At 41.0% G+C, this 17110-nt stretch overlaps 1 protein-coding gene across 8 annotated transcripts in view; it reads right to left on the minus strand.

Moving 5' to 3' along the window:
* tnr (tenascin R (restrictin, janusin)) overlaps window positions 1–17110 on the minus strand; it is a 174230-nt gene that overhangs the window by 104191 nt on the left and 52929 nt on the right. The window lies entirely within an intron of this gene.

A 17110-nucleotide genomic window follows, 5' to 3' on the forward strand; every position in this document is an offset into this window, starting at 1 on the left:
GTATATATTATACTGCCCCTTGGTGGCCAAGGCTCAAACACCAGAAGGAGGACAATGTGTGGCTGGAATGAATTAGTTTCCATTCATTTCAATGGGGAATGATAGTTTGAGATACAATTGTTTTGCGTTACGAGTGTGGTCACGGAACAAATTAAACTCATAAATCAAAGCACCACTGAATTGTAAGAATTTTTTTCTCTGAATATTACAACTTTATTCTCCTAAAAAAAAAAACATCTCGGAATACTGCAACTTTATTCTTCTAATATTACAGCGGTTCTCACAATATAAACGTTATTCTCATAATGATAAGTTTATATTGTGATTCTATGAAATTGTTCTCATTGTATTTTTTTTCCTCTTTCAGTGTCCCCCAAATACTTTGCTGCAAATATCCCAGCAGTATCATAAATATTAAATAGCAATTCGATTGCATTCAGCCCATACTGATCTGTCTGTTTGCAAAGAAATCCAAAGGGAGTTTCACTCTAATCTCTTCCTAGCTGCGCTCGCACTTTGACAAAATACAATCTTAGTGACACAATACACTCTCAGCCACAAATACCACAGAAAACAAACATTGTGTTCTTATGCCCAAACTTTCCATCATCACACAGTCAGCATAGTTTGTACCCAACCTCACAACTTCACTGGTCTGCTTTAATGGATTTTGCACAGCTCTTGCCTGAGGCTGTCACACAGGATCTATTTTAGGATATCATGGCGGACGATCAGGTCTTCAAAGAGATCTTTAGAGATTACGGACGACAAAAATTGTTTATGGCTCTCACACAGGTAGAAACATTATTAGAGATTCACACCAAGTAATTATTAATGGGTCACGATTAGAATCACTCAGCCGAAGGCACGAAGCCACAAGCAAGCCAGACAGAAAGATGCATCTTTAAATTAGTTTTTTTTTACTACTTACATGCATTTTATTCTCATTTATGAGAGATGGATTTTAATCTGGCACAGTGGTGAATCCGTTCATTCATTGTCCGGCTTGTTAACAAGACACTTTTCTGTGATGTGTCAAATTTGCAAGACATTTTTTTTGGTCTGTTTGGTGGCACTTTTTTTTTTGATTGATGAGGTCTGAAGGTAAGCCTTGGGTGTAGGCAGTGAGAATCAACTCCACTTTCCAAAAAATGTGATTAGCCATTGTTAATTCATGATCAAACAAGCTGGGACAATTACTTTTTCACACATTGAATATTCCCCCCAATAAATAAAAGGGGGCAATTTAGAGTCTTCAATCAACCTAACATGCATGTTTTTGGGATGTGGGAGGAAACCGGAGTGCCCGGAGAAAACCCACGCAGCCACGGGGAGAACATGCAAACTCCACACAGGCGGGGCCGGGCATTGAACCCGAAGAAGAATTAAAAACTAAGACGGATGGCTGTGTGCGTAATGTTCCTTTGTACCTCATTAAACAGAATGAGTAACCACGGCAGCCAAATTGACTTAATAATGGAGCAATTATCTCAAACATGCACAACTGTCTCCTTCTAACAAGCGCCTGTATTCTCTTGTGTGCGTTTGTTTCCTTTGCTGTTGTCTTCTTCCAATAATATTGGCTATGAAGAGAAGCGAAGTCAAGAGTGCATTGATGAATTTGCTATGTTATGCTGTTATTTAGTGCGGCACTGCTTCATCAATAGGCCACACACAAATACATGCAATAAACGCGCAAGGAGACACGCAGTGACAGATAGCGACAAACGCAAAACCTGATACATGATCATTGGTTATTTTGGTCCGATTGATTGCCGAGTTACGCAATGAGACAAATCTCTTACGGGGCCGACCCGGCAGCTCTCGACTCTATCGTGCTTCCTCATTTATTGTGCTCTAATAATGTCATCAATACCAAGGTGCTGACTATGCAGAACTGTGCCGCCATTATGCAGAGGGGGGGTGCTCAGGGAAATACAAAACGCATGACAAACATGAAATTCCATTGTTTTCTATGCAAAGTTCCAGACTCATCCATCATCCAAACATTGTGTGAAGGGAACGGAAAAATGATTCTATTTTTAGGCAGCCGTTTCTATATGCACAACATGGCTATTATAAAAAAAAAAAAAAAAAAAAAAAAAAAAAAAATGCCGGGGTTGATATGAGAGGTGGCGAATTATTGTATCAGCAGGGAGCATCATTTATAGATGAGGTCACATGTAATGGTAAGCGATTTTCACCGGGGGCTCTTTTCCATGTCGGCTGGATACATACTGAAAGCATCAACCAGGACAAATGGCCGCCTGGTGCCTAAATCACTTCAGTTACCTCCACTTAAGGGGAGCCAGCTGGGGACTGCGGTGCCCTCAGCAACCTTCAGTGGAAGTAAGGAAATACACCGCTTTTATTTACTGTATGTCCATTTTTCTGTGTGTTGCATAGAACCAAACAACTACTGAATTATGAATAAACATTAAATGGGAAGAACATATTTAATTGTATGAGACTGTAAAATGATAATATCCAGATTCTCCAAACAGTTAAGCAGTAAAGCAAGTAATTGCTTTTTTCATGGTTGCAGGTTTTTGATTCATGTGATAAAATGAATAAAATGCTTATCACATGGATAGCAATTATACTCTCCACTAAACGTCTGAGCTACACTCGCAAGATAGGTTGTCTGATCCATATTAAATTACAACGGAACAGCCAAAGTTGAATGACTTGAAGGTCGCAAAGTGGAGAGATAAAGCAAAAATATGCCACTAAAGTCACACAAAAATGTAAAAGTTGAATACTCGAGACTTCGGTGACATAAAATAAAAAATATGTGATGGAAAAGATCACAAAATACAACGAAGAAGGCACTACAGTAACTCTCTGCTTAATTGCAGTTCATCGTTAGCTATATTGTTGTTGCTTTTTAACAGTGTACAGAGAAGTCAGCATTTAGAGTTGTGCACCTTCAGTGTAAAAACATGCCAGACAGCCGTCAAGTCTACTGGACAAGATGGAGTATAATTAAAAGCTACAAGAAGAGGCAGAAAGGTCTCAAGTCCAACTGTGCTCCAGTAATAATCAGTGTTGCCATAGAGCAGAGAATAAAGGCGTGTGAGTATTGTTGTATGCTCTGTTTGTGTTGCTCTGTGTATGCTCTGTTATGTGTTGCTGCTATGTGTATCTTAAAGTAGCAGTAGTTCAAAGGTTTATACAGTAATTACCAAAACATCTATGCTAATTTCCGTTAGCCTGTCTATGGCATTTCCCGTTATGTTAGGAGGCTATTAAGATTTTCATAAGACAATATTACATGGCTTGGATGAACATTTTGATGTTTAAATATATAATGTTGAATTCTGTTTTGATTTAGAGTATGCGTATTTGTTTTACACTAAACCTCCACTGGGAGTGACAAACAGCTTGAAGGAAGTACACTTTAACTCCAATTTGGAGAACTATGAGAGGGAGAACAAGTACTAAGGTAGTTTTTTTTTTTTTTTAAAAAGCAATAAGTTTCAGGTGTTTTAATAAGTTTGAATGTGTTTAAAGTGTGTGGGAGGACTAAAACTAAAATATATTTATATATATTTTAAATATGTTTTATGTGGTCTTTCTATAGTGTAGATTTTCCTCTGTTGTAGCTTGGTCTGGAACGCCTTCCCCTTGATAAACAGAGGTTCACTGTATACACTTTTCTGGCCGTAAAATAATCATTCATTGTTTCATACAAACATGTTTTGACATGATCGCCGCTGTTAAGTAAGTTGAATTGGCTTGGTCACAAGCTGGATTTACACTGCCTGGTTCAAGTGACACACTTCAGATTTTTTGCTTTCAAGTGGCTTATTGGGATATTCATCATGGAAGCATACAAAAAGAAAAAAAAAAAACACACGGAATCAGATATCTTCAAATCAGAGTCAGGCCCCTTCCAAAGGTGGAGAACAATCTGATGCATCTGAAGAGTCTGTGTTGTCATTGTCTGGTGTTAACACTTGCAGTTCATTAACTCGTCGAGCATCTGTGTCTGCAGTTTGTTTCCGATGATCCGTGAAGGTAAAGACAACTATTTCAGACGTGTCGCTTGAAATGTGCACGGAAATAGACAAGTCAAAAAACTGAATGTCTGATGTGTGTTTTTGATGTTTAATTTTAAATGAGGATAAATTAAGTTTACTAATGCAAAGCAAAGCACATTTATTTATATCGCGCATTTCATACACAAGGTAACTCAATGTGCTTTACATGATTAAAAGCATTTAAAAACTAAGAAAAAAACAGCTTATAAACATTTAAAACAGAGAAAAAAATAAAAATATAATTGAAACAGCGTACAGTGCAAGAAATATCATTTAAAAGTGGAAATGCTCTAAAAAGCATGGGAAAAAAGAAGTTTTTAACCTGGACTTAAAAACATGCACACTTGGGTCTGACGTCACTTCTGTTGGCAACTTATTCCATTTGTGTGCAGCATAATGGCTAAATGCTGCTTCACCATGTTTGCTTTGGACTCTGTGCTCCACTATTTGACCTGAGTCTGTCGATCTCAGAGCCCTACTGGGTTTATATCCCATTAGCATTTCATTCATGTATTCAAGACCTAAACCGTTTAGTGATTTATAGACCAGTAGCAGAACTTTAAAATCTATTCCATAGCTGTCGGGAAGCCAGTGTAAAGACTTTAGAATTGGAGTAATATCCTCTGACCTCTTTGTTTTGGTCAGAACCCGAGCTGCAGCATTCTGAATGAGCTGCAGCTGTTTAACGCTCTTTTTAGGGAGTCCAGTCAGAAGACCATTACAATAGTCAAGTCTACTTGAGATAAAAGCATGGATGAGCTTCTCCTGGTCTGCTTGACACATGCAAGCTTTCACTCTGGATATGTTCTTCAGATGGTAGAAGGCAATTTTAGTAATTGATTTGATATGACTGTTGAAAGTCAGAACACCAAGGTTTCGGACTTGGTCTTTGGTTTTTAAAGAGAGTGACTCCAGGTATTTACTAACAGCAATCCTCTTTTCTTTATTGCCAAAAACAATTATCTCAGTTTTATTGTGGTTTAATTGACGAAAATGTTGGCTCATCCAGTTATTTATCTGTTTTAGACAGTGACACAACACCTCAATTGAACTGTAATCATCTGGAGACACTGGTAGACATAACTGTGTCATCTGCATAGCTATGATAGTCAAAATTAAAGTGAGAGTCTGGAACATGTCCCAGAAGAAAATTGGGGGTTCACTGTATTAGGAATTTTTAAAATAATTGTGTTATACAGTGTCTTTGGATTAAACTAAATGGAGCCGTATTTTTGAGTTTCCCTGTTGCTGCTTCAAAAAAGCACACCAAGAGCAGATTCGATTCTATTACTGTACTAGCTGCACAGCAGCAAGTTTCCACTCCTCTCGGTTGCCTGCCTATCTTGATTGTATGAGCATCAATGTGACGGCGTCACACGTTTTCCAGCATGACTACAAGAAATTGAAGCTTTTTTTCCCCTTTTCAGCCCGTCACCTTCACCGCTCAGCTGGTCATTTTCTTTTATTAGTTAACCTGCATTTCCTGAAGCCAGCGTGGGCAAGCGGCATGCACTGCTACGAGCTCACAGACAAGCACGGTCCAGAATCTATCTTGTGGACAGAAGTGTTGAGTGACTATTACTTGTCAGTGGACAGCATAAAAACCACAGCAATTAAACTCTATTGGGCCGTGTAACGTTTTCTTCTTGGGGGAGACGAGAAAAAGAAAAAGGGCAAGGGTGTACGGAGCAATAGCTTTGACTTCACTGATGCTGCTTAGCATCGGGAGATTTATGTCGACCCTTTGCTAACAACATTTAGATTGATGAATTCAAGCATGCAAGTGACAGTAAAATTACTACATGTGAAATACAACATCAGCTTTACAAGGGAGGCAACACTTCGCAGATTAAACACCCCTAAGATCGTACAATTCGGGTATTTGCAGTTCATTTTTCATACCTTCACCAATTAGCGTTTTTTTTTCTGTGGAATCTATCCCCAGCTAAAAACTAAAAAGCTGATAAACTCATATTCATGTTTTTTGTAATCTTTCTGAAAAACTGTAATATGCCACTAGATGTGATTAAAGCCCTGAATAGGAATGTATAATACAGTAGTGAAAGTAGTTTGTCCATGGAAGTTACAGTCTTCGCCATATGTTGTCGGTGGATTTCTGGTGCTTTTTTTTTTTTTATTACCTGTAATCCATTTATCTTGAAAGGTAATGTCGTAAAATGATGTTGAAATTATATTAAACAGTTTTAGGATTACAGTTTTTGATATACTGTATTTACAGTCTAAACTAGTGCTGAATTTGACATCCCGCTAACGATATATATCTTGATTTAGTATTTTTCCTTAAGGTTACATGAAACTAATGACAATGTTCTCTTGTTTTACATTTTATGTAGAAAACCAATTAAAATAAATGAAAGATAAATGAAAAGACAATAAAAGAAATATCAAGTGGAAAATTACCATTCAAAATATCTGTCGGTACAACCAATTTAAATGGGTAAATATACATATATATATCCATCCATCCATTTTCTGAGCCGCTTCTCCTCACTAGGGTCGCGGGCGTGCTGGAGCCTATCCCAGCTGTCATCGGGCAGGAGGCGGGATACACCCTGAACTGGTTCCAGCCAATCACAGGACACATACAAACAAACAACCATTCACACTTACGGGCAATTTAGAGTCTTCAATTAATGCATGTTTTTGGGATGTGGGAGGAAACCGGAGTGCCCGGAGAAAACCCACGCAGGCACGGGGAGAACATGCAAACTCCACACAGGCGGGGCCGGGGATTGAACACGGGTCCTCAGAACTGTCAGGCTGACGCTCTAACAAGTCGCCCGCCGTGCCGCCACACACACACACACACACACACACACACTTTTATATATATATATATATATATATATATATATATATATATGTCACTAAAACTAAACATAAGACAAAGAGAATTAACCAAAGTATTTAACCAAACCACATATTAGCCAATAGCTTAATGCTAACACACAATGCAAAACGCTAAAGATGGGCAAACTAAACTAGCATCAATATCGCGGTAGTTATAACACTTTACACAACAGATATTTTATCTCAAACGGCGCAGCAACACATGTAGCCAGGCAATACAGCAATACTCAGAAGCATTCAGTATATTCCTTATCCTTTGCTAAAAACGACTAATATTTCTGCAGCTGAGTTGCCACAGCCTTCTCTGTGTTACACCATTAAATATAAGTGTATTTATTTAGTGTATCTATGTCTGTGTTTCACTGCCCCCTGGTGGCCAAGACACACACCAAAAGGAGACCCATTGAATTAAAACAGGAAATCATTATGCAAAAACTGTTTAATGATTTACATTCTATTTGTTCCTGTCATTACTTTATGGTTTTTTATAACGCACTATATTATAGAGTGCTATTTGTCCTATTAACAAACACATTACAAAGTTTGGAAGGGATTGATAACATTTCCGTTCATTTCAATCGGGAAGATTTATTTGAGACAAGTGTTTTTAGTTACCAGCATGGTCACACAACGAATTAAACTTGTAAATCAAGGCACTGCTGTGTTAGGATATAAGATGTAAAATATGATAATGCAGTAGAATTTCTACCTATACAGTTAGTGGTATAAAGTTATCACCGCCAGAGGGCAAACACACAAGACCTTTTCACTCGCCCAAATAATCTGGAATGTCAATAGAGTTAAAAATTGATCAAGTGCCTGAGGGCAGCAACACTGAACTAATTACAAAACCACAGCAGCTCAGTACGTTAAGGTCATTAGAGCTAAATAACAATCCGCTGAGGTACCATACTATATCCTATCATTGAACACAATCAGCATGGTCCCTACAGAATGACAATTCATTTAAAAATAAAAGACAGTGTTAAAGACGAAAAGTCTCAGTGCAGATCTTGACAACTGCAATTCAAGCAAAGTCCTGCATGCAGCATTTTACTGCCAAACTAATCCATGGTGGTCACTGCAATGAATTCAATGTCAAAACAGCATATCTGCAGTATCTTTGTCCCACTAAATCATACCATTGGAAGTATTTCCTGCTTCAAACAAAATTATCAAATGAAGTATTTTCTCACAAGTTCATCTCATTGTTATTTTTTTTAGGACACAAAGCATGTTGTGTAGTGAGAAAATTATTGTCACACCTCTGCACGCTCTCATTACGGTTGCCGTTGCCACAATGTAAGACCATTGCCATTCATCATGTGCTGTCTATGCATGTTCCACGCTGCTAAAAATAAATCTCTTCAACCATTCAGGTATCAGGATGAGGTTGCTACTGTTGGTACAATGCACCAGAAAAAAAGGCAAGACAAGCAGTGACCCCACACTGAAAAGTACAAATGACTTCTTGTCTCATTACCCAAGCAAATCACGTTACATATCCTTTGGAAACCTAATAGAAATGCTGCACTGTGTGGCCTTTTCTGTTACAATCAGTCATTCGATTTATCTTTTTCTACACTGTATCTAAAGCAGTTTCTCTCCATCTCTTTGTCTGCCTTCTCACCAACTTTCTTTCATTTTTGTGGGCCCCCTGCCGTTCCTTCTGTCCCTCCCCGACTGATTCCGTCTTTGTCACTTTCTTTGCTGAGCAGACAAATTCAAGTGGAAGCGAAGGACACGGTGTTGCATTATTCAAACCCCTCACAGGAACAAGAGTTGCAAATTATGGCCGGCAAATTCTGATTAAAGCATTTTGCTGAGACGAAAAAATACAGTCAAGGCTGGAAGTGACACGACAACATTATGTGGGATTATAAAGAATTAAAGAAATCCGGATTACTCACTTAGAAACTATAGTTCCTTTCACTATTACGGGTTGAGTATAACACATCAGCAATACTGATATAGTGGGCTCAAATTAATGTTAGTCATGATGACAGGATGCTATAAACTTGTAAAGGTTAATTAATACCTTGACGGTTCAAACTCTCCCCATCCAAAATTATACTCTAAATGTAAAGGTAGCGTTTAGGTACTGTTTTAACTACCATTATAAATAATAATAGAAGTTACCGTGTAAAAAAAAAAATAAAAAAATAAAAAATAGCTAAAATAAAGTAAAACTACACACCTTTTGAAGACACTTGACAGACACACAATGGAGAGGGAACAGTGCAGTGCTGCATAATAAAATTATCAAACAACATGTACAGTATTTCAACAAATAATAGTACATGAAAAAAAAAAAGAGTAAAACTGTATTTAGCGTGCACATACATTGGCTTGGCTTCTTTCGCCTCCTTGTTGACCAATAGAATGTCTTTTGTATCTCGCACAATGAGTGCTACTAAAAGACCCTGTAAGTGAATTCAGAGATTTGTTTTTAAATACATTTTATGTTTGAAGATCATTGCTGAAAAGATGTAAAAACTATGTTGCAGTTGGGGCTTTGGGCTGGCGTGGCTGCTTTAGAGCGCCTCGTTGTCAGCCATGAGTGCGACACGTGACGAATTGAAACACGGACTCACGAGGCGGGGGGAACTTCTTAAGACCGATGCGACAACCACTATGTGGACTGTAGCATCACGGTGGTGAGGCCGCTTTTGAGTGCCTCGTTGTCATGGCATGGAAAAGCCTCGTAACAACAAGTTTCAACTCCCACCTCCGACAGAACTTTGCTCATGTTCCGGGGGAGGCGGGGGACATCGAGTCAGAGTGGACCATGTTCCGCGCCTCCATTGCTGAGGCGGCCGACCGGAGCTGTGGCCGTAAGGTTGTCAGTGCCTGTTGTGGCGGAAATCCCCGAACCCGTTGGTGGACACCAACGGTGAGGGATCCCGTCAAGCTGACGAAGGAGTCCTATCGGGCTTTTTCGGCCAGTGGGACTCCTGAGGCAGCTGATGGGTACCAGCTGGCCAAGCGGAATGCAGCTTTGGTGGTCGCTGAAGCAAAAACCAGGGTATGGGAGGAGTTCGGTGAGGCCATGGAGAAAGACTTACGGACGGCTTCGAGGAAATTCTGGTCCACCATCCGGCGTCTCAGGAGAGGAAAGCAGTGCACCACCAACACTGTGTATAGTGGGGATGGGGCGCTGCTGACCTCGACTCGGGACATTGTGAGTCGGTGGGGAGAATACTTCGAAGACCTCCTCAAATCCACCGACACGTCTTCCCATGAGAAAGCAGAGTGTGGGTTCTCTGAGGCGGGCTCTCCTCTGTCTGGGTTTGAGGTCACCGAGGTGGTTAAAAAGCTCCTCGGTGACAAGGCCCTGGGGGTGGATGAGATTCGCCCGGAGTTCCTAAAGGCTCTGGATGTTGTGGGGTTGACACGCCTCTTCAACATCGCGTGGACATCGGGGACAGTGCCTCTGGATTGGCAGACTAGGGTGGTGGTCCCCCTTTTTAAGAAGGGGGACCGGAGGATGTGTTCCAACTACAGGGGGATCACACTCCTCAGCCTCCCTGGTAAGGTCTATTCAGGGGTGCTGGAGAGGAGGGTCCGTTGGGAAGTCGAATCTCAGATTCAGGAGGAGCAGTGTGGTTTTCGTCCTGGCCGTGGAACAGCGGACCAGCTCTACACCCTCGGCAGGGTCCTCGAGGGTGCATGGGAGTTCGCCCAACCAGCCTACATGTGTTTTGTGGACTTGGAGAAAGCGTTCGACCATGTCCCTCGGGGAGTCCTGTGGAGGGTGCTTCGGAAGTATGGGGTACTGAACCCCCTGATAGGGGGTGTTCGGTCCCCGTACGACCGGAGTCAGAGTTTGGTCCGCATATCCGGCAGTAAGTCGGACTCGTTCCCGGTGAGGGTTGGACTCCGCCAAGGCTGCCCTTTGTCACCGATTATGTTCATAACTTTTATGGACAGAATTTCAAGGTGCAGCCGAGGCGTAAATGGGGTCCGGTTTGGTGGCCTCAGTATTGCATCTCTGCTTTTTGCAGACGATTTGGTTCTGTTGGCTTCATCAAGCCGTGACCTCCAACTCTCACTGGAGCAGTTCGCAGCCGAGTGTGAAGTGGCTGGGATGATAATCAGCACCTCCAAATCTGAGACCATGGTCCTCAGTCGGAAAAGGGTCGCGTGCCCTCTCCAGGTCGGGGATGAGATCCTGCCCCAAGTGGAGGAGTTCAAGTATCTTGAACAAGAGTTCACGAGTGAGGGAAGAATGGAACGGGAGATCGACAGGCGGATCGGTGCAGCGTCTGCAGTGATGCGGACTTTGTATCGGTCCGTTGTGGTAAAGAAGGAGCTAAGCCGAAAGACGAAGCTCTCAATTTACCGGTCGATCTATGTTCCTACCCTCACCTATGGTCATGAGCTGTAGGTCACGACCGAAAGAACAAGATCCTGGATACAAGCGACCGAAATGAGTTTCCTCTAGCAGGGTGTCCGGGTTCTCCCATAGAGATAGGTTGAGAAGCTCGGTCATCCGGGTGGATCTCAGAGTAGAGTCGCTGCTCCTCCACATTGAGAGGAGCCAGATGAGGTGGCTGGGGCATCTGATTCAGATGTCTCCCGGACGCCTCCCTGGTGAGGTGTTCCGGGCATGTCCCACCGTGAGGAGACCCCAGGGACGACCCAGGACACGCTGGAGAGACTACGTCCTTCAGCTGGCCTGGGAACGCCTCGGGATCACCCCGGAAGAGCTGGATGAAGTGGCAGGGGAGAGGGAAGTCTGGGCGTCCCTGCTACTACCCCCGCGACCCGACCTCGGATAAGCGGTAGAAAATGGATGGATGGATGGACTGCATAGTGGCATCACCAAACAAGTTGGAACCAAACACATTGACGGAGATACGCTGATTAATGGCGGAGCACCTTCTGACATTTTGACATTGAGACCACCCCTGGGAATTAAGTCTCGTGATTTGGCCCAATATGAACAAACAGTTTACCAATAGCCTCTGGTTATCTCTCCGTTTCCCCCTGCCAGATCAATGTTTCTCGATTGAGCTACCTGGACTGTACAGAATACGATGGCTTCTCCAGTTTCCTTTTTTGAACAACAATAGACCTTTGGCTTTGAACATAAAATAAACTCAAGCTTGAGCACAAAAACATGTAAGAAGAATGTGACAGACCCAAGCATCATAAAGACATCATCCCTTCCGCGGTATTTGGGACAAACGTCAAATAGTGTCGAGCCGAGTTTAAAATCAATAGGCATCCTCAACAATCAATGTCTGGGTTCCTATGAGAAGTAATTAGAAGGGCAAACATGCGGCGCAACACTCTTCCTCCTCTTAGACTGACACTGTGTGGCTCAACTAAAAGCTTTTCACACTGTATGGTCAAAATAATGTTTAACAGAGCAAACATTTTGATATACTGTCTATGTAGGTCTTTTTTTCCCATGGTAATCCTATCCTAGTAGGTTTTAAACTTGTATTACACCATTCGGATACATCGTGCGCAGAGACACTGTGGAAGCAACTTGATGCTATATAATTAATTATTTGTGGCAACATTTCCATGTGTGTACTGTTTTTATTTTTTTCATTTTTGCTCCCAATGCATTCTTATGTTATGTCATTTCATTTCTTAGCAAACAATAAATCTCACATGCAGGCATATGTAGAAGGGTACACTATACACTTACTATATATGAGGATGTAAAATATACTGTTGATACCGTACATATTAATCATGTGCATATCTATACTCAAATATACATACCTCCTATACCAGATCTTTATGCTCTAAAATCAACTCTCAAATCAAAATAGCAATATTTTTTATATTTAGTCATTTGTAGGGTACAGTATATCATTAACAGGAACACAGTGGAAACTCAATAAACTAATGAGATTGTGTCTAAATGAAACGCAGTTGGAGCGAACTACTTTTTCTTCCGCTTGGGTAAGTGCGTAATGCATGAGCGCAGTGGCTCGCCGCACTGCTCAGTCACTCAGTCTGACTCTGCACAATGGCATTATGATAGAGCTTAAGGGGGAATCATGTGAGGAGCTATTTCAGCTCCAAACAGCTAAGGCCAGGTGTAGGATGTTTGTGGAAAAACAATAAGGATTTGTGACAACACAACAAACCTTGTGAAACAATTCAGGTTGAACCACAACACAGAATATGAGGTGGAGTCGCACACATAAGAGGAGGGTACAGTGTTCTTCCTACGGTGCGGCAGACACTATCCTGGTAAGGGGGAGGAAATGTGGATCTTTAATCAATGCTAGGCATTGTTGCTGTTAAAAAATTTCAAATGATTTAATATGGTTATGAAATAGGTAACAAAATAAATGCATGTTGCAACAAATAGCTGCATGAGTTTATCTTGGAGTAATATGTGCATTACTGAGATATTCTAATTTAAGTAAAACAGCATAGATTTACAGGGTGATTAAAAAAAGAATGCGCTAAAATTAGCACGCAATATTTCAAAAATGAAAAACAATAGAAAACTTGTCTTTTCCATTGTTTTTGTCCATGTCTGGGATTCAAATGAAGCACTCAAGTAAAAAGCTGGACACTTGGACACATGTTGTACATACCTTAAAGTTTTTATTTCATGTTTTACAAGTGCTCAATGTGGCCACCACCGGCAGCACGGACAACATCAAGCCGATATGAGAATTCTTCCCAAACGCGCCTCAGGGTGTCGCGGTCCACCGTGTTGATTGCAGCTGTTATTCGATCCTTCATGTCATCGATATTTGCTGGAAGTGGTGGAACATAAACTTTGTCTTTAACATACCCCTACAAAAAAAGTCTAAAAGCATGCTGCACCGTGACAATGACATTTGTTTTCGCAAACTCAAGCAAACACGCTTTCTGCTGAGGAGTCGCCATTTTGAGTGTAAAAAAAAAAAACTACTTTTTTTGACATTGAAAGGTGTCAGAGGAGTACGTCACCACAACGGTGACGTTCACACCCAGTCAAACTTGGATAACTCCCCTATCAAATGACCACTGATTCAGTCCATCAGAATGCTTTTAAACTTAATAAATGCGTAATGATTTTGACGTATTCTTTTTTTAATCACCCTGTATTGTCAAAACTGTACATCACTGCTTCTCTTATTACACATAGTCAGTGGGAAGATGAACAGCCCAATTGGAAAGGGTTTGATCTTATACAAGTCAATTGCTACATACAGTACATGACCCTGTAGCATGACAAGAGCCACACATCAGTAGACAAGGTCATACACTCAGATGCCAGATAACAGACAACTGGAGATGCAGAGTCTCCATCAAGGATCAGCACACAATTCCCTGAAGGACTGACCAGCTAGCGCAGCTTGGTGACAACCTATCCCAGTTAAGCTACAAAGGGCTGTGGTAATAGAGACCAGCAAACATCAACATTGGCGCTGCGAGAGCAGTCAGATAGCCAACATACAGTACAAGAAGCACGCTCAGTCAGCTACACTGGCATTTTTTAATCATGACGCCAAACTTACCCAGGAAACAAACAGATCTAGAAAATGACAACTGGGGTTGACCACACTTGTGGCAAAACTCCAATAAACTGCTGGGTAACATTTTCATCATTTTACATTGTGACACGTATCAGCTGATATCACAAAAAGTTCACAACTCGTACATAGATGGAGATGAGTTGCAGAGAGATGGTAGTTTGAACGCTTGTACGGTCAGGTGTTTGTGATTCCCTTGTGTTTCTTGCTGTTGCTTAACGCTGGTCAATGTCTTTTTGGCCATGTCTTTTGTTTAACTGGATTTCAATTTTGAACATGACAAAAAATAAATCAATAAATAAACACCTGTTTCATCCCTGTATACATTTCGTCTTACTTTTTTTTTTATGTTGGAAAATGTTTTGCATGGTGGTTGGCACATCCGCTTGCAGTTTTGAGGTCAGGGATTCGAATCCTGGAGTTTGCGTGGGTTTTTTCCTCAGCTTCCTCCCAAATTCCAAAAACATTTTATGCTTATTGCAGACTCTGTATTGTGAATGAATATTTGACTGCTTGTTTGTGTATATGTGCCTTGCGATTGGCTGGCGACCATTCCAGGGTGTAGCCTGCCTCTCGCCCAAAGTCGGCTGGGAATGGCTCCAGCTCACCCAGGACCCTAATGAGAAGAAGCATTATAGAAAATGGATGGCTGTTTGGACATTGTTTTAACCTCTCGCCAAAACTGTTTCACAGTCTCATCTTCCAGCGTTTACAATTGAGCTGACCCAGAGTTCACTTGAGACCACTACAGTTGGGATAATAACATTCAAACTTGACCAAGAAAATCACACAAGAGATTATTTTAACCAAACCAAACTTGGCAAGTGTGACCACGACCTTAAAGATCTTGCTGAAGCGACCAAGCAAGAGCATCTTGAGACGGCGCCATATTGGAGAGATTTATGGGACACATAGACCAAAGTGTTGGCGAGTAAACAGGCAAGTTGCTGCCGTGGTCTCGATACAGAAGGGAGCCATGTGATTGATGGAGTAATCCAGACCAAGTCAACATGAGGGGGAAAAAAGACTGATACTAAGCAGCCAAAGAAGACGAAGATTGAAAACTGAAAACCACAGTGGGAATGAGAAGGTCAAACTGCAAAATGTAGCTCATATTCTAAAATAGGTCTGTCTTCAGTATGTAGCACCTTTGTACCTCCGCAGTACTACAAAAACAAAAACTGAGAAGCGCACTACAATCAGATCAATAGCAAAAGATGCTGCAAGGCAAAGTGATCAGAGTGGAATCTTTGTTTGTTCTTGGTTTGTTAATTCTTGACAATTGTGAGCAGGCAACTTGTCTGCCGTGGGCCATCTCTGCAGCTAACGAAGACTCCGTAAATGAAACGACTGTTTGAGGGGGAGAATACAAGAATGTCAAACATTATCCTTGGATTCACCTAAACCATATCCCTGCACAATAATAAAGACGGAAAGGGCAATTTGAGACAGTGTAGCACTGCAGAAGGATAACTACTTTTTACTTTAACTGTGTGACATTGTGAATGCTAAACGAAGGGGTGACATTAGGGCTAGGCGATATGGCGTTACAATAAAAACCCCTATTTTTTTTAACTTTAAATGCATTTTAATAAAATGTAAATGTTTGACAATTTAACATCAATAAATTCCTTTTGGGGTAGATAAAGTATATGACAACAAAACTGTCACTGACCATAACATGAATAAAAGGTCCTGTTTCCAAACAAAATTCACCTTTGTCCCTGAAAATGTTGAACAAAATCCTGCAAACAGTATATAGCACTCCAGGTACAAGCCAGGTAGGTTGCTTAGTTTAATGAACAAGGAAAATAAGCCTGTCTACAACATGAGGCCATAGACATGCTCCACAGTGAAAACCATCTTTGATGGGTCACTTGGGGTTAGTGACGTATTTCTAGCCTATATTATTCAGCTACAGGACGTTTATTTTATGCTGCTGTAATGGTTGGTGAACTTCCAGACGCTCTTATTGTGAAGTCACACACCACCAGAAGGAGTCGGGTAAAAAGCGATCAGTGTTGCAACAGTTACTTTGAAACAGTTATCTCATTACTAATTACTCCGTTAATATGCAACTTAATTAGTTTGGTATTACTTGCTATAACTTAGATTACAAGTAACTTTATTAGTTACATTCAGGACACAAAAACACTATTAGCCTTACCTATGAATATAAGTCGTAGCACTAGCTAAGATAACGTAGCATCAAACGTAGCATAAAATGCTAACTCAGCACATAACAGGTAGGTATGACATGGACTTAACTTCGCCAACTTAACAATAGTACAAACATGAAATGGGGGCATGAACTTACTTGCACACACTACGGCAGATGATAAATACAGTAGCTTCGGCAATACATAAAATACTGCAAGCTTCATAGCTTAAATAACCTTTTCATTCTCAATATCGTAACTTATCGCTCTCCAACCGCTCACTCTCTTTCCTGCTTGCTACACAGTCATTCAAGCTACGGACGACCCACAAAAATAGCACCCGCAACATTCATTTGCTGAAGGAACAGAAACAAGTCTTTTGTACACAGTAAATTTGTGTTGCCTCGTATTCGAATGAGTGTGTAACTTACCTTTCTGCTCATTAAAGCATTCTGCTTCAGCAAAATGAAGTGCATCGACTTTTCTTGGGCGAATCATCTTCGCCACAATGGGATAAGGACTAGGATAAGTAACTTAAATT

Source organism: Phycodurus eques, chromosome 13, assembly GCF_024500275.1.
Source record: "Phycodurus eques isolate BA_2022a chromosome 13, UOR_Pequ_1.1, whole genome shotgun sequence".
Taxonomy (NCBI): Eukaryota; Metazoa; Chordata; class Actinopteri; order Syngnathiformes; family Syngnathidae; genus Phycodurus; species Phycodurus eques.